A 27121-nucleotide genomic window follows, 5' to 3' on the forward strand; every position below is an offset into this window, starting at 1 on the left:
ACTGATGCTGGAAAAATTCTATTTGTAGAGATAAACCAAAATAGGAATCAGGGAATCCATGATATTACAACAACATCTTGTCCTACAAAAACACGTTTGTAAGTAATGTTTTTTGAAATTTAGCTTTAAATGTCTACAAGTAGAGCTTTGTCCTCAAATTTAATCTAGGAAAAGAAGACTCTGTATATGAACTGCCATTTAAATTTCTGTTTAAACAGGGAAGGCTTTTAAGATGAATGCTTTACATGTTTTGATTTTTCTATTCATATTTTTTAAAAACCCACTCCCTCTTGTAAACATGGAGATGAAAACTTAAAATAAGTATTTCCATACAGAGTTAAAAGAAGCTATGCTGGAGAAAAACTTATTGAAACAAAAAATAATAAATTTCCATTCAATTTTGTGGAAAAGCCTTACTGAATACAAAACCAACTCCCTTTGCTATTTTTCTGTAGTTTACAATAAACTATCCATTATGAATTCTGTACAAGACATTACAATGCATATGCTACATTTAACATACTTGGGTAAATAGAAAAAGCAAAAACAGAAAAGCATAGAGTCATTTTAAGCATGTTTATACAAATAAAATAACAGTTTTTGAGCACAGAGGTGTTAGTTTTAATTACATCAGAGAAAAAAAAGAGACATTTCCTGAAGATTTAAGAAAAATTCCAAGAGGTATTGTCATTAATGGCTATCCTAAATTGTAAATCTACAACCTTTGAGGGAATAGGTGAATGAAACCCTACTGTTTTCCCCTAGATTACTCACAGAGTTAATAATGTAATTTGGGAATGAGCTTAAAGTTATCAGAATTTTCTAGTCATTGGTTCATAAGTTACCTTCATGCATTCTTATTTATAGCAGCTTAATAACAAGCAGCAGTGAAGTGGAAATTCTTTTTGTCTGGCAGCAGGAGGCATAGGAAGAGAATTCAGATGAAGAACATATTTCACATCACTAGAGCTGACAAATGTGAAAAATGTGCCAGACAAACCCTGCAAGCTACAATTTTTGTAATTAGAAATGCTGAAATCTTTCAATAATGCCGCCCATGTCCAAGATTTTTTAAGTAAAAACAAAGGAACTATTTTCCTTATAGAGCAATTTTACTTTTATTTATGATTTTTTCTTATTGGAAAAAGGCTAAATTGTTCATATTAATTGAATAATTTATAAGATTCATGCTTTAAATGGAAAAAACAAGAGCATTTATACCTCATGTGGTTCAAAGTGAAAATTAAGAAACTGGCAAGAAGAAAACTATTTGTTCAACCAAGTGTCATTCCATATCTACCTCATGCCAAGCATTGGTCATGCAGTGAGAATACAAAGCACCATAACTATTTATTCACTCACCCATTCGTTCAAATGCTTAAAACACATATATTTATCATTTACTGCCAAAGTTTGGACAAGATGCTAGGGATAAAAAAATGCTATAGAGCCAAGTTTTTCACCGTGGGAGATGAGAGTTATAAACATGGACAGAAACTAGAACGAATACTTGAGTGCTAGATCAGAACTGAACTAATCAATATGAACCTTGAATTTAGATACAGAACTATAATTGAGACAAAGATTATTCTCTCTCTCTCTCTCTCTCTCTCTCTCTCTCTCACTCACACACACACACACACATACACACACACACACACACACACACATACTTCTTAGTCCCTGAAAAATCTGAGATCTGAGAGGGTCTACAACCAATGACATATTATTAGTAATGACATTACAAGCACTCAGATCTTGGTTTTAAAATACCATTCTCCATTAAAAGGAAGTTAGGCACTTGAAAAAGGTTGAATCCAGGTCTGGGGCCAAGAAGTACAAAAAGAACCTAGATCTTCTTGATATACCAAAAAATGTTAAGATATTCTCAAAGAATGGTAAAAACATATCAAAAGAACAGAGGCAGATTACAGGGACTCTCATTGACTAAATCTGGAATAATTTAAGCACCAAAATAATTAATGACACTAATGGAATATAACTCATTGAATAAAATATGAATCCATGAGTTCAAACCAACAAATGAAAAAAAAATAAAAAGAAAAGGAATATTTTCCTCCTAGCAGAATGCCAACTAATAAATACGAAAGGATGGAATGATGACCACCAAAACTAATGGATGAAAATTTAATGAAGAAAAAGATATTTACAGTTTCAAAGTATCTCTCTACAAATTACCCATTAATTACAAAGAGATAAACAGTAACTTCACAGTGGGAAAACCTGGTGGATACAACTTAACCAACTGGAAGATCACTAATACTTGTACAAACTGATATAGGCTTTCCTGCCCTAATTGCAAAACCTCAAACTAATTAAGAGGGCACATTATGCAAACTCAAATAGAGGGATATTCTTCAAAATAACTGACCTAAGTTCTTTAAAAAAATGTTAAAGCCAAAACAAAAAAGACTATAGAAAGAACTGTTCCAGATAAGAGAAGTAAAGTACAATGTCAACAACTTATTCTTAAATGGCTCAGAAAAGCATACGTATATAAAGCTTAGTAAACCTGGATACACAGTATATGAAATTTGCTTGCCCTTATAACTTCTATAAGTTTGAAATTATTTCAAAATAAAAAGATACAAACAAAACAATAATATATTTAATCCATTCATGTCTATAGTCAGTTAGTCAATACTTAAAATCTGACTATATGCCAGATAATGAACAATGAGATGAGCAGAATAAAGATCTTGTTAGGGATTATACAGGAAGTGTTCCCCAAAAGCTCGTGTGTGACACAGTGCAAGAATTTTCAGAGACTAAATTATTAGATGATAGGTATAACCTAATCAGTGGATTAATTCATTGATGTGGATTAATTTACTGATCTAGATTAACTGGGCAGTAGCTACAGGCAAGCAGGGTGTAGCTGGAAGAAATAGGTCACTGGGAAAGTGCCTTTGTGGTTTATGTTGTATTCTTAGTGAGCAGAGCTCTCTGTGTCTGTCTGTCTCTGTCTCTCTCTCTCTCTCTCTCTGTCTCTCTCTCTCTCTGTCTCTCCCCCCCCCCCACCATTCCTGGTTGCCATGTTCTGAGTTGCCTTCTTCCTCCAAATCCTTCCACCATGATGTTCTGCTCACCTTAGGCCAAGAGTTATGGAGTCAGCTGGCCATGCACTAAACCTCTAAAACCATGAGCCAAAATAAACTTTTCCTCCTCTAATTGTTCCTAATTGTAAGTCAAAGCAACCCAAAGCTGACTAAAACAGAACCCTAACTTTGAGGACAATCCAGTTTTGAAAGGGTTGTTTATCATTTCAGAAAACACAAATTACAAGAATTATCTTATCACTATTCTCTTTTAATGTAGCCCAATTACTTCATGAAGAAATGTATTGTGAAGAACATAAATATTTTCCCCCTTGTACTGGGAGTTTACAATAAACACTGTTTAAAACAAATATTTCTGTCTTCTTAGGAATAAAATTTTTGCTTTAAAACTATGTGAGTTTTAATATGATCTATAGTGTGATAATATTACTAGAGATTTCAGGGGGGAAAATGTTACTGGCTTTATTAATGCCAAATATTATTTTTAATGTAAAATTAATAATTTATTTGGTGATTGGAAAGCACAGCAAGATGATTATAAGAAAGTCATTTTGTAAAGTAGAGAGTCTTTAGGTGTTAACTGGAAGCAAAGAGTGATAATACATGAGAAAGCTAGGTATAGACTACAAGGATAGAATTGAAGAAATATACTCAAGAGTAATTTACACTTGTTGAATCCTTATGAACAGGAAAAATTCTTCATAATCAGAATGGATTTTTGAAAGGGTAGCAATGGCAATGACATCACTCAAAACTAAGGTAGAAATAACACCATCAAGATATTTACGCTTTTACTAAGTGTAGAGCACTTTATCTGGTTTATTTCATTTAAATCTGCACAACAATCCCCACTTCATAGGAACAATTCCCATTCCCATTACACAGAAGAGGAAATGGATTCACAAAAGGAGTTAAGTAACATGGCTAGTAAGTGGTAGAGATGGGATTGAAATCTAAGTTTGTCTAACTCAAAAGCCATACTCTTAAACACTACACAATCTCCTTCTCAATGAGAAATAAAGATAATATCAATCAAATACCTAAGACACTCTATATGTATAAACTATGATGGCTACTAAATAAATTATGAATAAAACCAAGAATCCTTAACTGATGAAACTTAGAGTCTAGAATATAGAACTAACTACAACAACACTGAAGCCTTCATTATAATGAAGTGTGTTTTCCATATTTGCAGCTACAATAAAGTAACCACCACTAACTTAAAAGTCTCATGGGAAAAAAAAATCCAAGTTAAAATGTAAAGTCACCACAAAATAGACTAGAGAACAAAGAGACAGAATATTCCTAGATACTTGGCCATGATTTGATTCACTGTACTAATGAATAAAGAACACAGCAATTCAGAAGACAGGTGAGCTGGCAATGGAAACAAGGAGAAAGGAGAAGGCCTACCTAGAGAGTTCCCTGGCTTGAAAACAGCCATATTCCAGTGACAAGTATGGCTTAATGTAGAGAAGGAGGTTGTCTGGTGCCATTTAATATCTGAATTTTTTATTTTTATCAAAATAATTCATCTACATAATTTAAAACTAGTTCTATATGACCAATAAAGAAGGGGGGGAAATGGTTTACTGCCCTTCATTTTCCAGCAATCACTTTCAATTATTTCAGCTATTTCTAGGAAATATGTTTATAACTGCTTTTTAAAATTTAATAGCTCAAACTTCACACGCTGACATTTTGCTGAAAGCACTCTGGATTTAGATCGCTTAGAGCATTCTTTTTGCCCTTTTCTCAATATAGTCACATCACAGTTGTCAATTAAATCAATATCTAGTGTTTTCCATTATTATGACTATCTAGATATTATTCCCAACTGAATCACTTAAGAATGATTGGATTACCATTCTTAAAAAAAAGTTCCCTTCAATTAGCTGCCTTTTAAATTTGCTTAGTTTTCTCTGTATCTTATAATTTCAGTCAAAATATCAGAGAATCTACTGTGTACACATATTGTGATAGACACTGAATAATGAGTAGGACCAACAACTTGCTCCCCAACCTCAAAGAATAGAGTCTAAATTATGTAAGTAACTGGAAGAACACTGATTCATCCCAAACTCTTATTGGAACATCCCTTATTAGTCAAATGATAGCCTAGTTGTACTCTAATTGTATTTTCTTTTTTTTTTTTTTCTCCTATCTCTACTTTGTTCTCTGTCTACTTGACTTTTTTAACCTGTTTGGAAGATAGTTTCAATTTTATCTCCCAAACCTTCTACCAAGTTGATAACCTTTTAAATACCCAAGACTATTTATTCTTGGAATGAGCCCATCTAAAGTATTCTCTGTTCTTTTATTACAATATCTTCTCTTATCTCAGAGGATCTTAATTAAAGTTTTTGAAACATCTTTTGGTCCTATATTGTTTCTGTTCCTTTAACATTCTTTTTTCCCCAAATTTAGGTTTCTTTCCTGTTATAGTCTTTCCTCTAATCTGTCTATTCAGGTTAAGAGTGCAACAATGAAATGATGAGAGCTGTATACAGATGGGTAGAACTAACACAAAATTCAAAAATATAGATGGGTATAACTTACAAACTAGTAGGTTCTATCATAGGCTAAGACAGAAAGCTACCTTTTCCATTTGGGGACCCCAAAATCACTGCACAGAAATCTTCTTCCTTTAGCTATTTTATTTCCCTAAGGGAGAGATCCTCTGTTCTCTTGTATGTTTGGTTGTGGGGGAGGGGGATGGAGGGGTGCAGTAGTAACAAGCCTGGTAGCCTTCTGTGTGCTAGCCAAATGAAAAGGATAGAGAACACCACAAGTCAGTATGCAAACTCCGATTTGTACCCATTAAATTTTTGGTTAGATCAGGTTACCCCAACTCAAATCTCAATAAAAGTTCTTACAAATGGCCAGAAAGGCAACCTGATCTCCACCACCCACTCATGTCCCTTCATTCCCTCTGACATCATCTCACCTCCTCCAACCACAAGAGCCTATTTCCTTCTCCAGGCCTTTATACCAGGCATTCCTCTGTCTGGCACACCCGCATCTCTATCTCTGTAGTTTATTCCCTATTTTCCAAGTCACTGCTCAAATCAGACATAACTTTCCTGTGTTCATATATAAATACACCACCAGTGAAACTCCACGTCTCATACAACCACAGGAATGGGATCCTAATTAGAATAAGTTATACTCCATGTGTGTATGTCAAAATACACGTGAGTATCATGTATATCTAAAAAGAACAAATTTTAAAAATAAAAATTTAAAAAATGAGTCTACTCTGCCAACTCATTTTAAACTATGACACTCCCTGCCAACTCATTTTAAACTATGACACTCCCTGAAGCATGACCAATCTCCCTTACTCTATTCTATCTACTTTTTCCCTGTTTGTCACCAACATAATACATAAAGCACTTTATTTGGTCTTCTGTTTGTTGTCTATTTTCAATGATAATGGAGCTTTTTGGTATGTTTTCATCACTGATATACTCCCAATACCTATAACAGTGCTAAGTACATAACAGGAATTCACCTGTCCTTAACTGTACCTCAACAATTCTAGAAAAGAACCTCCAGTTTTCTGTTACAGTATGGCAATCACCTGGGCAGCATGGAGTAGGAATGAGAATCCAGGCTTTTGACTCTCCTTCAGTTCTTATCTCTACTAACATGCCTACCTCAGGGATATCAGGTGCCCCAAATTCTGTGGCTTTCCAGGGTTTTTCAAATGTCCTTATTTGTTCTTTACCCTGTAAACATCAACTTCCCAGCTTCAAAAATTTTGTTCGGCCTTCTTCTACTGTTCTCACCTCCTCCTCTAAAGTAATTTTAGAGGAATTTCAAAGAGAAGCAGGGAAGGGAGTCTGTATCAATCTACCATATTTACCTACATTGTTAAATAGAACCCTGTAACTACCTCATTTTTTTATACTTCCATACACTCCAAGAAACTTTCTGATGATTACTGTGGTGCGTAGTTATATACTAGTGCTACCTAGAAAATAGCCTGTATTTGTTCCTTTTAGCAGGTAGAATTTGTATACACATCAGTCTACCTTGGTAGATCCAATATCCCAGAAAGAGAGCAAGTCTTAGGATGCAACACACCATCAGACTGAAGGTCACAGTAAGTTAATGTTATCTTAGAAGTCTCACTAGTCAGCAAACCTTTAGTTTTTTATTCATCTATCCATTACGCTGAGTATTTTCATACTTTGAATTTCAACAGAATAGAATTGAATTGGCAAAACAGGTGGAGACCTCAAAAAAAAACTAGAAGATCAGTATAAATAAGTAGTCAAGCAGGCAAGCAGGTAATTTATACTATATAATCTATCATTTGCTGAGCAACAAATATGTGAAAAGCACTTAATGTCTACCATAGTATTATTCCTTACACCAATTCTACAATTTATTATTCCATTTTATAAACTAAAAACTGAGAGTCAGATTTTATATCACTGACTTTTGGTCACAGAGCTAGTAGAATTATGAAGTCAGAACCATCTAATTTCAAGGTCCATGACCTTTATTCTGTCACTTATAATCATGCTTTCAGATCAATTAACAATTTAAAATGTAAATGAAACCATTATGGTCTAATTTAAACAGAATAAATAATCAGTGACAACATTTTCAATGTTTCTTGAAGTTTTATTATTAAACATAAGAATTATAATAAACATTAAAATATATTATCCATTTAATTTAATTTAACAGTCTGTCCCAAAATAGCGAGTGACATCAATAGATATTTTGTGGTAGGGAATAGTTGCTTCCCAGGATGTCAATTTCTAAAACTTAGAGCAAATTTCTAATACTCTCTTATTTTCCCTTCATAATCTACTAGTGCCTATTCTCCACTGTTTTATGTCTAGCATCAATCTCATATCTATACTAGTCCTACAACAAAGCCTAATCGTGTCAGTGTGGAAAAGACACACTATCTCCGGTTGCTGAAATCTCAGGCATATTATCACTGACTTCTCATGGGAAAAGGGCAAGCAATGCCTTTTTAAGTTCAGAAAAAGAAAATTAAAAACAGTGACCAGCCATACCTGGATTAGTAATGAATGACAGCAACACAGCCTGAAACTATTAGTTTCATATGGGCCGGAAGGAATCTCAACACAGGAATTTTTGGCTGCAACTCTATTTGCTAACAATTTTGAAAATTAAACACGCATCCACTAAAAGTGGAATGTGCCTATGCAGATCACAGTAACATGTAGGCCCTTGAAGTCAAAGGTTTATATAAAGGACTATATGTCAAAATAAAGTTTTCAATTTTTCTATTTGAACTTGATAGAAAATAAATGACAGTGATGGGACTCAAACTATGCACACCCTGGAGCTGCCAAACTGAATAATTTAGTATCTTTTTGAGCAGAAAAATCCTTTCCTCCAGAACATATTTTTCAAAATATTAAATGTTCTGTTATTTTAGTTTAGCTCTCCTCTTGCAAGCAGCTGCAATCCGGTTTTTTTTTTTTTGAAACTAGAGAATAATGATCTTGCCTCGCCTATAATTGGAGAAAAATTCCAGTTGCATTAGGTAGGAAGCATTTAAATCATGTATCTTTATAGCTTGCGTATAAATTATGGTACTTTTAAGTGAAAGTTGAATTAATCAAAAATCTTCAAATGTTAGGGGAAAAAATTTTTTTGAAGTAAAGAATCATTTCAGGCTACAAAATTAAGCTAGTCTTTCTTCATATTGTTTCATTAAGTATGGAAGGCAGTTAGCAACCAAATAAAATTAGTTATAAAAAATCAGAATGCCCTGATATAACAAAGTTCCTTGACTTAAGAAGTATAATGACATAGGTCTATCTGCTGGTCCATAATAATGATTTCCATGTGCTAACCCTGCAAAGGTGAAGGTTCATTATTGGCTAAAATGTTGCTTTCTGAATAGTTCAGTTTGTTTACTTCCTTGTATTCTTCCTAATAAAGACAATATACCTTTCCATTTAGGGAGAAGATTTAAGAACATGCAGGGTTTTCAAACACTTGTTAATTGTTTGAATATTATTTCTAATAGATCTTAACTACCAAAGCCTAAAACTCAAATGTCATATTTCTCCCTACTTTCCTGTGAAAACAGAGACAGAGGGGAAATGATAGAAGGAAAACATAGGAGAACACAGGTGAAAAGAACTTGGTGCAGTTTCTTGTCACACATGATGGAACTTTCAGGAGATAGTACACAAACACTAGCTCAGAAAGGTTCTAGGACAAAGAAGCAAAAATTAATTTGTTATTTCAAAATTCTCTGTTTTGCTTTGTATCCAGTAGGAGCTCTGCAGTTGGAGTGGCAGGCTACCAACCCCTTCCTTTTTGGCAACCCTATTCCCTCTTCTCTGAAGACCCCTAAGTTCCCTGGATAAGAATGAAAATTATTCATTCCACTTCCCCAAGACACACAAAAAATTGTTAGGGTTCTCCTATTCCCCAGAATCTTGCTCATCTCAAGCAGCTAGGTACACCCATTAACCCAAACACTCAATCTTTAAAGCATGGTATTTGAGGCATGCATAATATCAGCTGTTTACAATGAAAAGAAGAAGGGAAAAAAAGCAAAACAGCAGATCAAAAAGTTTACGTCCAACTATAGAATCCTTCAATAGCCAACTGAAAGAAAGGCATGAAGCTTTCCACTTCATAATATTTAAAATAAAAGAGTCAGACTAGTTCCTAGCATCCAAACTGCTTTTCTTTTTTTTTTCTTCATTCTAGTTTTTATTAATGTAATGCTGATATTTTTTTNCTGAGAAAAAACTTTTTAGTTTGAGTAAGTCCCATTTGTTGATTCTAAAAAGTTGGCTACGATCTACAGTCGGTGGGGTCGGGCTCCAAATTCCTCAATAGGACACCCAAACTGCTTTTCTTAACAGTCCAGACATCACAGCTATCTCCAAGGGACTCTAGAGTTCTAATTCTATGATTCCATCTTATTAAAGGATCTATATATCAGGAAAAAAATTATAAAAAATAGAACTCTTTCATTGTACTCCCTTTTTAGGCAGTAGCTAACCTCTCTTGCACATACTGCTATGCTTTCATTTCTACAGCAAATTTTTTTTTCAAGGTATGACAATTTTGGACTTCAAGAGCTGCTGCTTTTCTGAACAGCCAAAATCATAGCCTACCATCAACTTCATTATTTAAACAGATTAACGGAGACTAAATGAAGGGCTCTAATTTGTCTATGCAATAACTACTTGTGGATAGCACTCTAAAGCAAATTTTTAAAAAAATTTTTTAGTTGTCAATGGACCTTTATTTTATTTATTTACATGTGGTGCTGAGGAGTGAACCCAGTGCCTCACACATGCTAGGCAAGCGCTCTGCCACTGAGCCACAACCTCAGCCCTCTAAAGCAAAATTTACTCTCTCATCAGACCCTACTCACTCCTTCATTGAATTTATTCCTATTTGTATAGGAATGCATACAGTATATATCCATGGATTTATCTCTTTTTCCCAAGGCAATGACCTTTGGTGCTGTATTTACTATTTACACCAAAAGCCCAGCACATGCGAGGCACTCAGTCATTTTTGCTAAATATGCTGTTGTATCATTGGTGCTCTTCACCCTAACTCAGTTGATCAGACATGGGGCTTGTACATGTTCATTTGATTAGTACCTAGCAGAGGCTAAGCCCTTGAGAATGTAGATTTTATTTCTCAGAAGTATCAGTGCAGAGATAAATTTCATAGCAGTGCTATTTTCAAAGGAATGGTTTCCCTCTCTAGTCTTTTACCCATGATAAGATGTCTGAAGAATTCCTTACTTGGTTATCTCCTCTTCCTAGAGGAATGCTAAATTTTTCAGGCTGTCATGATGATTCATGTGGATGATGATTTTAGTTAAGGAAACAACTGGTTTTTTGGCCAACTAGAAAGTCTACATGACTGTTTTGTTACAGCTGACATGCCTGCCTTCAAAGACTTAAAAGAAACCCAAAATGCTGTCAATGTGGATTTTTTTCCAGTGAATTTATAACTAATTCCAAAACATTCTTTTTTCAATGGACAATTAGCTTCTAAAATATTGAATGCATTGGTTACAAGTTGGCTAAACATTTCACACAGGAACGGAAAAAGAAAAACAAAATTAAAATGAGAAATATGTACCTTGCTTTAAATTGAGCTGGCCTGAATATTTGAAACTAAGAAAAATAACTTTTAGGAAATGTTACCATTGTATCTCTGAAACTAAAAATAAGGGGGAAAAAAGCTATTGCATGCAAACAGTAAAGCACACACAATGATGCCACAAGGTATTAATTACCTGGGTAGAGTAAGTTATTTTATAGAACAATGGTGTACATCTTGTGTATACTCTGAGTAAAGACAGTAATGATGAGCAACTTTTTATGTATAAAGAGGTTCTGTAATATCAAGGAGGCAAATAACAAAGAAGCCCAACTTGGGAGGGAAGGGTAGTTACACCCTATAGACACAGCAAAGGTTCTTAACCATGCATGAGGAGAGAATGCCTACTTACATTGAAATTTATTGCCAGCATTTATTAAATATTTCTCATGTTAAAGCATTTTTTATATATAAACTCAAATCTCACAAAAACTTAATAGGGCCTGGCTTATATGTGTTATAGCACAACAAACTGAGATGGAGACATGTTTGGTACACTGTTCAATAGCTCAGTACTTGACAGAAAGGATTCAAACAAAGCCAGCCTCTCAAACTTTATTAGAAAAGCTCACTATATGATCTGCCTTCCTGAAACCCTTAAAGGCATCTGTAGACATCATGTTTTTATTTCCACTGAAAGTTTTCTTTTTTTTAATTTGTTCTTTTTAGTTTTACATGACGGTAGAATGTATTTTGACATATCAGACATACATAAAGTATAATTTCCCATTCCTGTGGTTGTACATGATACGAAGTTATGCTGGTCATGTATTCATTCATACATAAACATAGGAAAGTTACGTCAGATTCATTCCACAGTCTTTCCCACTCAAATTCTCCCTCCATTCCCCCATCCCCCTGTCCAATCCAATGAACCTCCACTCCTCCCTCCCCCCCCCAATGACCTTTTGTGACTCAGCATCCACATATCTGAGAAAACAGTGGGCCTTTGGTTTTGGGGATTACCTTATTTCACCTAGCATGAAAGCCTCCAGTTCCATCCATTTACTGGAAAATGCCATAATTTCATTCTTATTTGTGGCTGAGTAATATTCCTTTGTATATATGTACCACATTTTCTTTATCCATTCATCTGTTGAAGAGCACCTAGGTTGGTTCCATAGCTTAGCTATTGTGAATTGAGCTGCTATAAACATTGATGTGGCTGCATTTTAAATCCTTTTCAGTCTTACAAGCAATATATAAGTGTACCTTTTCTCCCACATCCTCACCAACATTTCTTGTTATTTATATTCTTGATAATTGCCATTCTGACTAAAGTGAGATAGATATCTCAGTATAGTTTTAATTTGCATTTCTTTAATTGCTAGTGATGTTGAACATTTTTCATATATGTGGATCACTCATATTTCTTCTTCTGTAAAGTGTCTATTCAGTTCCTTTGCACATTTATTGGCTGGTTTGTTTGTTTTTTGGTGTTAAGTTTTTTGAGTTCTTCATATATTCTGGAGATTAATGTTCTATCTGAGATACAGGTGGCAAAGATTTTCTCACATTCTGTAGGCTCTCTCTTCATGTTATTGATTGTTTGCTGTGAAAAAGCTTTTTAGTTTGATACCATCACATTTATTGATTCTTGATTTTACTTCTTGCATTTTAGGAGTCCTAATGGCAATTTTTTAATAATGGAAATGACACTTCAATATATTGTCTTTCTTAATAAATACTGTTCCAAAAATCTAAATTATATTTTCAATTAAGATCTAGTGTTATCATGGTTTTCCTTTCAACTAAAATGGTACCTTTATTCAGGATTTCAATTTTTGAAAATTTCACAATTTCACTTGTCAAAATACTTCATGTGCATTAGAATATTATTAAAAGAATACATAGAAATATGGTCTGTAACAGTCCACTAATACTTCGGAATATTTGAGTTAAGCACTTTGAGTTCCACAGTTTCCTGTCACAGAACATATCTGTCAGACTGGTTGCCAGCTGTTTCATTTTAGTTTAACAATACTGTTTTGTTAAAGCTGCCTTTCCAAATCATGGATACGTTTTTTTAGCTACATTGATCTTGAAAGGTTTATGTTATACAGATTTGGTCTATTGCATCTCAGTATGGTTTTCATTTAAAAGGCCTTTTTGGAATGAATACTAGATTTACAAGTAACTTCATTCTTCTCAGAGTTTCGGTAATTGGTATTTTTCACATGGCTAATGGGCAAAAAAATAGAATGTGTACTTCAAAGCTGGGGTACCCTTGAAAACGTGTTTCTCTTTTATAAAGTAGATGGTTGAAATCATCTTGTCACAGGTGTGGAACAAATACAAAACAAGATGCTTGGATTTAAAATGCATTAATTTGATCTTATAAAATATAAATTATCTGACTTTAGTCAGAGAGCTAAAAGACAAAAAAATAATATTAGAACAAAGTGTTTAAATTACCAGCATGTTGTACATAGAATTAACATCTTTAAAAGTAGAAAACATAAAAAAGAAAAAAATCTAAAAGACAAACAAGCACTTTGAGATATAGTTCATGAGAAGTTAGCATAAAAACACTATTTAAATATTTTCCTATCCCATTCCTGTGTTTGACAATACCTCAGTGAATGTGTACAGTTCTAATTCAAATATTTCCACATTAGTGGAAGACAACTAAGTATACTGGTATATATGTCAGGCCTTTGCCCATTATCTGTATTTGTCTCTATGTCTGTTTCCCCAAATGGACTGTGAGCTGCTCAAGGAAAATACTATATTTTATTCTAAGTTCAGTGTCTGGCACATTGAGGTGTAAAACAGTATCTATTAAATGAAATAAGACATAATCGCTGCCTTCAAAGAATTTATAATCTAGAACATCTGTATTTCTAAATAACTGAACTTTATCTAAGCTAGGCTATATTTTCAACATAACTTATCGGTGTATTAAAAGTATTTGAACTCTTGCCAGTACAAAAGCATAGTATAAATATTAAGAGCTTCAAGTTTTTAATAGAAAAAAAATGCCACTACTTCTTACCATACTTTATATATTTGTTTGTGTGTGTGTGTTGCCTTTGTAATTTACTCTTCTAAAAGTTGATTCTTTTTACATTAAGATGGTAAGAATAGCTACTGTACTGACCACTTCATGCCATATGGCTGACAACATAGTAATAATCTTATATAAACTTTTAATTTTATGCTCATAACCACCCTATGAGGTAAATGCTACACTGCTCCCTAACAGGTATGCAGTGGAAGAAAAAAACAGATAGATGGGGGGAAAAAAGAGCATAGAAACAGAATGGTATAGAACAGGACAGAAAGAGGATTGTCTTTCAAACTAGTGAAGAAAAGATGGATTAATCAATTTTTTTTTCTTTTTTTTGAGAGGAGGTCTCTCTTTTTACTCAGGCTGGACTCTTAACTCCTGGGCTCAAGTGATAACCTCTCTCCTCAGCTTCCCGAGTGATGGATCTGTACAGATACACATGACCACACCCACCTTGAATTAGTCAATGTTAATACTGTAATAACTACCTATGCATTTGGAAATATATAACTATAACTTAATGCCCTTCAAATAAACCTCAGGTGGACTAAATATTAAAAAAATATAAAGCAAAACAAAAAGCAGAGCAAGTACTATAAGAAAGTATTTTAATGGCCTTTACTTGTAACATGAAAAAAACTACAAAAAAAAGGGAGACTGCTGAACCCAACTATTCAAAAGTTTAAAATTCTATATACCTCCTTCCTTCCTCCTATTCTTTTCAATCAAAGGACTAATTCAATCAAAACTTCAACGCTTTCTTCCTCTCTCTTCTTTTCATCCTTCTCCATTCCCTCTGAGCTGAACATGGCTGTTGGGGAAGGTGCAGAGTGTTTCCTACAACAAGAATTTGGCAAGTTGCAGCCAAGAGATTTGTTATACAAAAAGAACTGATAAAGTAAAATATATATGTACAATAATAATAATATTAAGCTTACAGTTTTCTCACTATAAAAAAGGAATTACAAATATGAAAAGGGAAAAGGCTAGGGAAAAAAACTATCATAATTAATTAGAATTAGAGATACAGAACTGAACTTATGGTTACTGATACAGATGGGTATAGAAATAAATATAGATATATGTATAATATATACATAAATATATTTGTATACACACACATTTATATGTGTGACTGTATCATTTTCAACCTCTGTCTATTGACAAGACCTGAAAGGAATGATGTTTTCATAGCAATGTTTATAACTATGCCTGGGACAATTTGGGCATCAAAATGAATAAGAACAGTAAAATTTTATGTGGAAAGAATAATATGTCTGCATATCTTGACAAAAACGGAAAGAATATCCTTATTAGTATTTATGTTGATGGAAATGGGAGGGAAATGCAGTGGAATCCATTCTGGTATCATCATTTGGCGATTCTTTTGTATAGCAGATATAATAGTTTCACTACAAAATTTGGTAATAAAAACTATCATAATGGAGACTATATTACAATATAGAAAATTAGTCACAGTAAGTTAAATTTAAAAATGTTTTTACTTAAAAGCTGGCTGTGTCCCAACATGTGTGCATGTGGACGAGGACGGAATGTCCTGCTATCATAAAAACTAACAGTTTGAAAACAGAACAGAACTCTTCTCCATTCATCATAAATCTTATCCTGGTCTAATATTCCAGTCCTGGTCACAGGCCATACTATTTCCTGGAACCATAAGCCTTAATCTCATTTTTACTTCTATCCTCATGCTCACTTTCCATCCAACACATTCTATCTCTAAAATGCCATCAAATCTGTCCTCTTTCCTGCTCTCTCCATATGCAGAGATGCTGTCCTAGCTCAGGTCATCATCAACTCACTCTGTCTTTTCACCCTTTCACTGCAACCTCCACACTATCGTGAAAGTTATCTCCCTGTACACACACTTTCACTGGATTTCTACTGACCACACACACTCAAAAAAAATCCATACTCAAGCACTCACAAAAATTAATTCACAAAGGATCTTAAGCAAAAATTAAAATATATAAAATTTATAAAAGAAAATCTAGAAAGAAATCTTCAAGACGTTAGGCTGGGCAAAGAATTTTTTAGACAAGTTACAAAAAAAGCACAAACTACTATGTAAGAATAATTGATAAGCTGGACTTTGATTTTCAAAATTAGAATTTTTACTTGCAAAAATACCATCAAGAAAATGAAAAGACAAACAATAGAGTGGAAAATGTATTCAAAATACATTTATCCAATGAAGGACTCATATCTAGAATATTATTATAAAAAAAATCAATAACAAAAATACTTCTCAATTTAAAAGTGGGCAAAAGATTTTTTTTTTATTGGTTGTTGAAAAACATTATAAAGCTCTTGACATATCATATTTCATACATTAGATTCAAGTTGGTTTGAATAGACACTTCACAAAAGAAGTTACATGAATAGTAAATGAGCACAATGCAAATTCCAACCAAATGATATACCACTACAAATCCACTAGAATACGGTATTAAGTGTTGATGAGGAGGTAGAGCAACTGGAACATTCATATAGTACTGGTGGGGATGTGAAAGTTACAACTCAGACAATTATTTGGCAATTTCTCATAAAATTAAACATAAGCCTACCATATGACTTGGAAATTCCACTCTTAAATATTAACCCAAGAGATATGAAAACATATTTCTATGCAAAACTTGGTATACAAATATTCATGGAAGCTTTATTCATAAAAGCCAAAAAACAGAAAACTACCCAGATGTCTATCAATACATGAATAGATAAGTACACTGTGGAATATCCATACAATGGAATACTACCCAGCAATAACATATATATTTCTGAGATTCATATATATATATATAAATGCTAAGCAAAAAAGCCAGACACAATAATACTGCATGATGTCATTTGTATTAAAACTAATTGATATCCCAGTGGCTTGGTGGGCTGAGGCAGGAGGATCTCTAGTTCAAAGCCAGCCTCAGCAATGGCGAGGTGCTAAGCAACTCAGTGAGACCCTCTCTCTAAATAAAATACAAAATAGGGCTGGGGATGTGGCTCAGTGGTTGAGTGCCCCTGAGTTCAATTCCTGTTACCAAAAAAAATAATTGATATTGAATGAAGAAGATGGGTGGTCACCTGAAGCTAATGTGATGAGATCGAGAAGCACAAACAAGGGCACAAGGGGAACTCTGGGAGGATGATATGTTCTACATCTTGACTGGGACGGTGGATAAATGGCTGTTTAGATCTGTCAAAATGCCTAAAACTGTACACTTAAAATGAGTATATTTTATTATACACAAATTAAACTTTAATAAAGTTAACTTAAACAGAAACTAAAATTGAGAGGCACAAAAATTCTTATTGAACACTGATTACCAAGATCATACAATGTTTGTGACATTCTCCCCCCACTGTTCATACTTAAGACATTCGGCCTTCTGCAAAATTTTGTTCTGCAGTACAAAGTTTAGATGCATATCATTAGTTCTCCCTTCTAAGAGCCATCACACTTCAACATTTTTCAAAATTTTTTAAAATTTTAAATATTTGTATATAAGGATTTTCACTGCAGTACTGTTTATAAAATCCAACAATGAGAAATAATTTAAAGGTCCATTAAAAGGGACTAAATGAATAAATTGTTGTCCAAACATACAATGCAGTTCTGTATATACTGATCTAGAATCATCTACACTACACTCTTCACAGCAGCCAGAGTAATTTTTAAAGAAAATTAAACAGATATCACTTGCTTGATAAAATAAGCAAATAAGCAACCTTCATCACACTAAAGAATAAACTGAAACTGTACTCAGACCTAACCCCTGCCTACCTATCCCTTCACCCTCTATCCCTCTGTGCTTCAACTATCGTGGCCTTTCTTTTTAGGTCTCTGGAACTTCTTTCCCCAGATCTTGACTTGGTTGGTAGTTCAGACAATGGTAGAGGAAGGAGAAGACATATTGATTCAAGTAAAAGAAAAGGTCTCTCGAGCTAGTCAGACAGAGGAAGAAAGTTTAGAGCAGAAAAAGCCATCAGGGGAAAAGTTACAACAGGAGACTGCTACTAACACCTTTCTATCACCAGAGGGCGTAAGTGTCCAATCAACAGCGCCACCTCCATATGCTGGGAGGCCCCCAACCCCCGCAGTTGATAGTTGGGATCCTGAGACAGATCTCAAATATTAACATGCCCTGTATTTAAGCAGGCAGGAGGGCAGCAAATTCACCATGCTTTAAATTTCAAAAAAGTGAAGCAGCTAAAAGAGGCTGTAACAACCTATGGTCCTCAAGCACTCTTCACTGTAAGCATGGTCGAATCCATTACCAACTTGAATATGACGCCAGCAGATTGGGCTAATATGTGTAAAGCTGTGCTAAATGGAGGACAATACCTGTTATGGAAGGTTGCCAATGAGGAATTTTGCAAGGAGTCGGCTAGGCGAAATGCAGCAGCTGGTTATCCTCAGAGAAATCTAGATATGTTGTTAGGAAAGGGACCTTATGAGGATCAGCAGCAACAAATTGCATATGATCCTGGCATATACTTACAAATTGCTGTAGATGCGGTTAGGGAATGGAAGACTTTACAAGGACATGGAGGTTTACAAGGTCAATTATCTAAGGTAATACAAGGAGCTAATGAACCTTACGCTGAATTTGTAGATAGGCTTATTCAAACAGCTACCAGAGTTTTGGGGAATACAGAACAAGCAATGCCATTAATAAAACAACTTGCTTATGAGCAAGTGAATCGTTGGTGCAGAGAAGTCATTAGACCATAGAAACATGAAGATTTAAACACATATATTAAATTATGTAGAGACATTAATGAACAAGGGCAAGTCGTGGCAGCTGCAGTACAACAGGTTTTAGATGCCAGGCCAAAAACATGCTACAATTGTGAACAAACAGGACATTTTAAAAGGAATTGCCCCATAGGAGGAGGGTTTAACAAAACTAGGTATCAAAGGAGTAGAATACCGGGTATTTGCCCACGATACCGTAGAGGGAGACATTGGGCTAATGAATGCCGGAGTCTGGCTGGGCACAATTCAGGAGCTACTTGTCAAAAGACACGAACTTTATTTTTAGAACACACACACCAAACCACACAGCTCTTCAGGAAAATCTTCTCTTTTACTTGAATCTTTTCCTCTGTCTGACTAGCTTGAGAGACCTTCTCTTTTACTTGAATCAATATGTCTTCTCCTTTGGGCCTTTCTTGTCATGCAGGTCTCCATTTAAAGGTCAGTTCCTCAGAGGCCTGAACACCCAATTCAAAAGACTAGCCAGTCATTTTTTACCACATAATTCTACCTTAATTCCTCCATTCCCATTTCCATTTTCTCTCTCCCTCTCTCTCCCCACTCTCTGGTCCTACCTCATGTCTATCTCTACTTGAATTTGAACTCCATGAGAGCAGAAACCTTTTCTGTTTTGTTTACTGCTGTATTCCTGAGGCCTACATTGACTAGGTACTCAATAAACCTCTCTAATGAGTGATCTCCAGGACATGTTATTCAATAGGAAAAATGGGACATACACACATAACACTGTTTTAGTGCACTATATATTTGAACAATAAATACATATTATACATATTGTATATCTGCATAAAATCTCTAAAAGAATAAAGAAACTGGTCTCAAAAGTTGCCTTCAGGTATAGGAATTGGGTGGGTAAAGGGAAATCATAGAGGGACTAATCCCTAATATCTTTTGAATTTTGTATCATATGCATGCGGTATCTATTTTTAAGAGTAACCTAGTAAATGAGCTATTATATGTAAAATGATAATAGAAAATGAACTTTAGCAAAAGAAAATTAAGAGATCATATTTGCTTATAACTTTACTGATTTTCAACTTTATTATACCTTTGAGTAAAACGTGTCAAAAATTGAAACTTAATCCTTGCCGTGGTTTGAATATGTCTTCTATAGTTCATGTGCTGGAAATGTCATCCATCCACAATATAACAGTGTTGGGAGGTGGGGGCCTAGTAAGAGATGATTAGGTCATGAAGGGGTTAATGTTATCTCTGGAGTGGCTCAGTTACCACAAGAGGGAATGAGGGAATGTCCTGCCTTCTGCCATGTGATGACACAGCACAAAGGCTCTCATCAGATGCAGCTCCTCAATCTTAGCCTCCAGAACAATAAGCAAAATAAATCCATTTTCTTTATAAATTACCCAATCACAGATATTCCTTTATAAGCAGCAGAAAACAGACTTAAATTCTATCATTATACTTTTACCTATACTTATCACATAAAATGACATCTGGATTTATAGAACGTCGCTGTTCATATCACTGAATACACTATCCAGACAAATCTACCTATCTTCTCTCTTCTTCCTAATGAACAACCACAGCTTATTCTACCATACAAACTATTCTGGCATAATCAGAAAAAAAATAAGAAGACAATACTGTCTCAAAAACATAGGCTCAAGAAAAACAGAACAAAATCATAAAAATATCACTAGAATAATCTTAAAAGTTACTTAAATCTATTTGGATCAAATGATGCTTTGTTTTAATAGCAAGATTCTACAATATGGATTTAGAAAAAAATAAATAATAAGCCAAAAACAAAATATAGGCCAAAACAAAAATAAGTTAATCAATTAAAAAAATACTTTCTATTCTTAATTGAATTTTTTCAAATGTTAAAAATTAAACTAGTAGGAAACCAACATTTAAAATATATCTTCCAAACATGCTTTAAATTAAACCTAATGAATTTAAATTTTACTTCAATTCCTGCTTTTGAAATAGCCACTATCCCATAAAGGACATTGACTAGTTACTGAAAATTCAGACTCATTATGAATTATTCTGAACATTTAGGCACGATGAATACATTACCAAAACAAATTTGCCCAAAGTTGTATATTATGGAGAGAGGAAAAAAGTAATAAGGCTTCAAAATTATCACCTTATCTTAGAATTGACATTTAACTGTCTTATTGAGGTCCAGATAGAGCTAAAACACATAAATATACACAAATAAGTAAGTTCAAAATTATAACAAAAATAATTTAAAATGACCAAAACATATTATTCAAATTCCCATTTATAAAACATGGTTAATAAATGTTTACTTCACTAATGTGTACTGCATTACAAATCTACATGTTTCAAAAACACTTGCTGAAACCAGATCTAATATTTGTGTGAATTTTGTGTTTTATCTTACATTGAAAAATTACATAAGTCAAAACAACTCTGAATAAAAACTATACTGAGACTTTAAAAAGAAAATCCTTGCAATCAATAGTGTCTATGATTAAATGTCAAAATAAACATGTAAATTATTAGGCAATATTTACTATCAATCTAATTATCTCATTTTCTACTTCTGTCTTGCTTTATAATGACAAATGAACCACAGAATCAATTCTGAATGCACATAAAATATTAGTAGTACTTCACTGTGCCTTTCCTTTGGCATTTACCACAAACAAAGTAAATACTTTGGATATTCTTTAAAAGACAGATCATTTTCACTGAACTCTTGTGACCTGCCCAGAACAAACAATTCTACATCTTAAGTGGAGATTTTACCTTATTAATAGCTGGATTATGGAAAGTCCTTTACTTTAATAAACAGCAGTCATTTTGTTAAAATTTAATCAAAAAGCTTAAATATCCCATTTTTAGTGAGTTCAATTACCAAGTTCTAAATGTTGAGTTTGAAATTCAACAATTCTCATTCTTTTTATTCGTGAAATACCTCCTTCATGGTCTGCAACTAAATTTAAGCAATTTTTAACAACCGGGGAGGGATTCTAAATCCCACTTCATAATATCTTAAACTATTCACTTAGAAATACAATTATCAATACAAATCCCAATTGTTTCATTCTGTTTCCTTGCCACATGGCCCCATGCCACTAATATATTTTTTGCATTCAGAAAAACTCAATGTCTTACTTAGAAACAGCTTTGAAAATTGGCTCGTGGCCTATTTGCAATTGATACTCAAGCTTAAATACCTTCCCAGCAAAGTTACACTAACTTCAAAATACTCTGGGATCAACCATCAAAATGTTTTTGTTTCGGTTGCGACACTAATGAACACCAAATGCTGGAATTTGTTTTAGTGGTCTAGTACATCAAGGATTTTCTTAAAAGGAAAGACTAGATCATCTATCCATTATACAACTAAAGGCAGATTAGTCAGTACAGATATAGATATACTTGAAAGATTTAATGCTTAAGTGTACAATCAAGCATAAAAATGTTTAATTCGGAAAGTCTGATCAATTAGTCATCTTATTTTTCCTATAAAAATACCAACTCCTAGTTTCCAAGCCACACTTAAAAGTCCTTCCTTTCATCCCTTGCACAAGCCACTTAACTTTCACCTTGATTTCTCTATTCCTAAAATGAAGTGGTACTACTACACTTTCTTATCCCACAAAGGAGTACCAAATATTTTGGAAGCAAAAAGTGGGAGAGAGGAACTTCAACTCATCAGATCTATTAGAGTTCCTAAGAACTATTGATTAGATGTGATTTTAGGAAACAAAGTAAATGCTATTTTTAGGGCTGGGGACAAGGCTCAGTGGTACAGCACTTGCTTGGCATGCATAAGGCCTGGGTTAGACCTCCAGCACTGCATTACAACTAAAAAATATTAAAAAGAAAAAAAAAGGAAGGAAGAAAAGAAAGAAGTGGGGGGGGATGCTATTTTTAAAATACAAAAGCAAAGACTGGAAAATGAGCTCTTCTGAACATATTCTAGAGATAAACTCTAAGCATGTAAAAGAAAAAAGATGGCACTAAGGGCTATTTCAAATCCATAAGTGCCTGTCCTAGCCCTAGCACCATAACCCAATAGGGCATTATCCATATGTTCAGTGTTAACAACAATGATGACATCATTTATCTACTTTTGCTGCTGTATTTGCTTCCAATGTTGATTCTTCTGTGCAATGGCATTGGTTCCTGGCTGCCCATCACTGTCAATCTCATCTTTCTTTTCCAGCATCTTTTCATTTTCCTCTTTCTTGTCTTTGGATTACCATTGTGATTTCACATTTCTTGGCCTTCAATCTGGACTTTTGCAGAATTCAACATTCAGATGTCTTTCCTTTTGGTTTACTGATTATCCCTCCTTTTAGCTGCAATAATCAATTCTTTGGTTCTTGATCTGAGTAGTTTGCTATTTAAAAATAGCAAAAGGGAATTTTCCCCCTTCTACTTAGAGATCTCTCCTGTGCCTTATTTCGAAGTTTCATTCTATTCTCAATTAGAATATAGATCACTAAATAACTAAGGTTTTATAAGCATGTCATGTTACAAATTTACAAGATACTAATCCATAAAGAAATGGCTTACCAAATGAACAGTGTAAATAAGATTCTTATAATGAAAGCTAAATTTTTTGAAAGAAATGCTTTTAAATATCTCAATTATTTCAGAAGTACCTATATTTTCAAATAAAAAAATTACCAGTCACTGCTATTTATTCTTCAAAGAATTTCCACCACTTCTTGGGACTATTTAGTTTAGTATAATTTTATATGCATTATTTAACAATAATAATATTACACTTAAAAAAATTCTTAGTTTTTTTTTTTTCACTATCTTTGATTTTGATGGTTTCTCCAATCAGTTAGAACTAATGAGGTTTATCATTCTACTCTTATTTATCAAGTAGAGACTAAAAGTCCTTTGTAAGTAATATGTCTATAAATACAAGGTTCTATGTTATATAAAATCAAGGCAAATTCATTGCATTTTAAATTTGTAACCATTTCTAAATGGCATTCCCTGAAATCCATTTACTATGAATGAGCTAATAATGGTACATTATTCGGAAATCTCATCAGAAAAGCAGATATACTGTTACACTGTTATAGTATACAGCTTTATTTTCCAAAGAGTATTCTGTGGTGCACAAAGTACCTCACATGATTAAAGGATTATGCAAGGAAAAGAGGCTTTGAGGTCAAATAAATTGGGAAACAAAAATAAAACAGTTTTATTTTAACCATGGCATATACTATAACTCTCCAAAGCATGTGTGTACACATATATGTGCATATATGTTGGGAAACATTTATCTATTTTTTCCTCAGTTTATGATAACAAAAGCATATTCCAGCAAGGCATCTACCAAGACTAGAGTTCCATGGAATATACTTTGTAAAATACTAACATACAGGGAAAACACTGCCACTGTTGGTTACAGTTTTTAATCTTTAACATAAAGCAACTTCCACCTAATATTGCATTTGAAAAAAAAAACTAGTTATTTGTGGAAATGGAGTACGCATAAAAAGAAAGTGTAGTTACAATCTCTTTCTAAATTGGTAACACCTGAAAGGACAAACAGTGCTCTGTTCATATTCAACTCTTCCACAGCAACTATAGAATATATAATAAATGTTTCAGTGATTTTAGACATTTTGTTTTTGTTTTTTTCATATAGGCCATGTAAATAATCCAATCAAGGGATATCCTTAAAGACTTTAAAGAAGAGTTGCATATAAAAGTAAATAAATGTGAATCTTAGTGCCTCAATGTTTGAAGCATCAAACTCAAATAGAGTAGATTTGAGTCTTTAGACTTCTTTCCTGGACCACAGAATTAAATAAGGAGCAAAAACACTCAAAACCTCAGGTACCAAAATAATTAGCACAGCAAGGGCAGGAATAGACTCAAAACTCATTTAGTTACCTAGCGCAGATACAAAAATTAATAGTGAAACATCTAAAAATCCAATTCTTTTACATTTTACCTGCCATTTTTCTTTGGTTATTAAAAGATGTTACAAACACAACAAACACTTTATCAATTCCAATGAAAAGTAAAAGTACCCCAACAGTTGTTCATACTACACCATTATATTTTAAAATGATGCCAAACTTTACCAATATCAACACTTCATCAATATAATTATTAGCATATAAATATCAAAGATGCTTATAATAAATATTACTTTTAAAATAAAACAGTATACTCATTAAAGAACTTAGTGGTAAAACAAAATAACAGTGAATATTACTGTTAGAAAAATTCTATTTTAACAAAGTTTACTTTAAATAATAAGATAAGCCCCACTTTACTCGGATAGCTTTCCGGAGATAACTGCTGTAGTATGCTGGTAATTGTTTAAAGTAGGAGTCTAAATAGTATAGTGGTTATACAAATTAATTTTGGAACCCAGACAGGGGTTCAAATCCCAGCTGTGATTAACTAGCTGGATAAGCCTTAGTAAGTTACCTAACTTCTCCGTGCCTGTTTCCTTATATAAATAGAAAAATAACAGTAACCACCTCATAGGGATTTTGTGAGGATTAAATGATTTTTAATTCATGTATAGAAATGCCAACAGCTTGCTTTTGTAATAATTTTTGGCTTTGTGTTTTTAAGACCTTCCTAAACATACTGCACCAAAACTGATGGCTGGTGATAGGGAGGTACAAGCATAAGCTAGTCATTCTTTTCACTGTTGCTTAAAACTCAGTTATTAACTAAGGAATGTTGGAAACTATAGTTTAGGTTTGGTGGCTAAACTTTAAAAGAAACAAATGCTGTTCTCTGATATCAAAAAGTTTCATCATTCTGAGAAAAATAAACAGAAGTAATTTTAAGCATGTGGTTGCCTACTGACTTTTAGGCAAATCCATGGAGGCTCTCACATTCCTCCATGTTGCAGGTAGACATAATTTTCAACCTGCCTCTTAACACTGTGATGTAGATATCATCTTTCTAACTTTGCCAGTTAATCTACCTAGGCTCATAAACTCTAACTTGGGTTACAAAAGTAGGAATCATATACACAAAACTTCAGTCAATATAAATGAATGACCAAATGGCATTTAAAAGAAAACTTTTATCTAGAAATCAAAAATTTTAAATCTATAATCCTTTTAAGAGCAAACAATAATTACCAAAATGACTCTTCCTCTTCAAGGTCTTGGAGTTGGAATCAGCAGCATATTCATAAATTTAAATATTTAGGAAATAAGATAATACATTCTTAGGAAAAGACTCTCAAACTTCCAGACTTCTCCATTCCTTGCTAGCTATTCCAGTGGACAAAATTAGTTCCATTTATTTATCTTTAAATTGATTTTTCATAATTTTTATTAAATTATTATTATAACTTATAAACTATAAGTTTGTAATATATAAATTTATATACTATAAATTTTACTAAATTATTTTTATTTAAACACACATACGTAAAATTTAGAATCTAATCCAGTTCAGTTTTTTAAAGTATATTAGACTGTTGTACAAACAATTTCCAGTACTTTTTCACAGTGCAAAACTGAAATTCTATACCTGCTAAACAACTTTCCATTTCCTCCCTCCACCTGTCCTGGATAACCACCATTCTCCTTTCTGTTTCTACGGTTTTGACTAATCCACTTTGAATAAGTGGAATGACAGTATTTGTGACTGGCCTGTCATTTCACATAATGTTCTCAAGGTTCATTCATGTTATAGAATGTGTCATCCTTTCTTTTTTATTAAATTATTTATTTATTCTAATTTGTTATACATGATTGCAGAATGCAATTCATTTCATATTACACATCTAGAGCACAATTTTTCAAGTCACTGATTGTATACAAAATATTTTCACATCATTCGTGTCTTCATGCATGTACTTAGGGTAATGATTTCTAACTCATTACCCCATCATTTCTACCCCCTTGCCCCTCCTTTCCCCTCCCTCCCATTTGTACTATCTAAAGTTCCTCCACTCCTCCCCTGCTCCCCCCATCACCATTATGAGTCAGCATCCTTATATCAAAGAAAACATTTGGCCTTTCCTTTTTTGAGGGATTGGCTTGCTTCACTTAGCATTATATTCTCCAACTTCACCCTTTTACCTGCAAATGTCATAATTTTATTCTCTTTAAATGCTGAGTAACCTTCCATTGTGTA

General features: G+C 33.5%; 1 protein-coding gene across 7 annotated transcripts in view; it reads right to left on the bottom strand.

Moving 5' to 3' along the window:
- Positions 1 to 27121, bottom strand: part of Disp1 (dispatched RND transporter family member 1) — a 195207-nt gene that overhangs the window by 124870 nt on the left and 43216 nt on the right. The window contains exon 1 of one of the 7 annotated variants that reach the window (XM_048809326.1): positions 14934 to 15130. The exons of the other annotated variants lie outside the window; for them this stretch is intronic. The gene's annotated coding sequence lies outside the window, so the exon portion shown is untranslated. Of the gene's footprint in view, positions 1 to 14933; positions 15131 to 27121 lie in introns of those variants that run through there. 7 annotated transcript variants of the gene reach the window in all.

This window comes from Marmota marmota, unplaced genomic scaffold (genome assembly GCF_001458135.2).
Source record: "Marmota marmota marmota unplaced genomic scaffold, marMar, whole genome shotgun sequence".
Taxonomy (NCBI): Eukaryota; Metazoa; Chordata; class Mammalia; order Rodentia; family Sciuridae; genus Marmota; species Marmota marmota.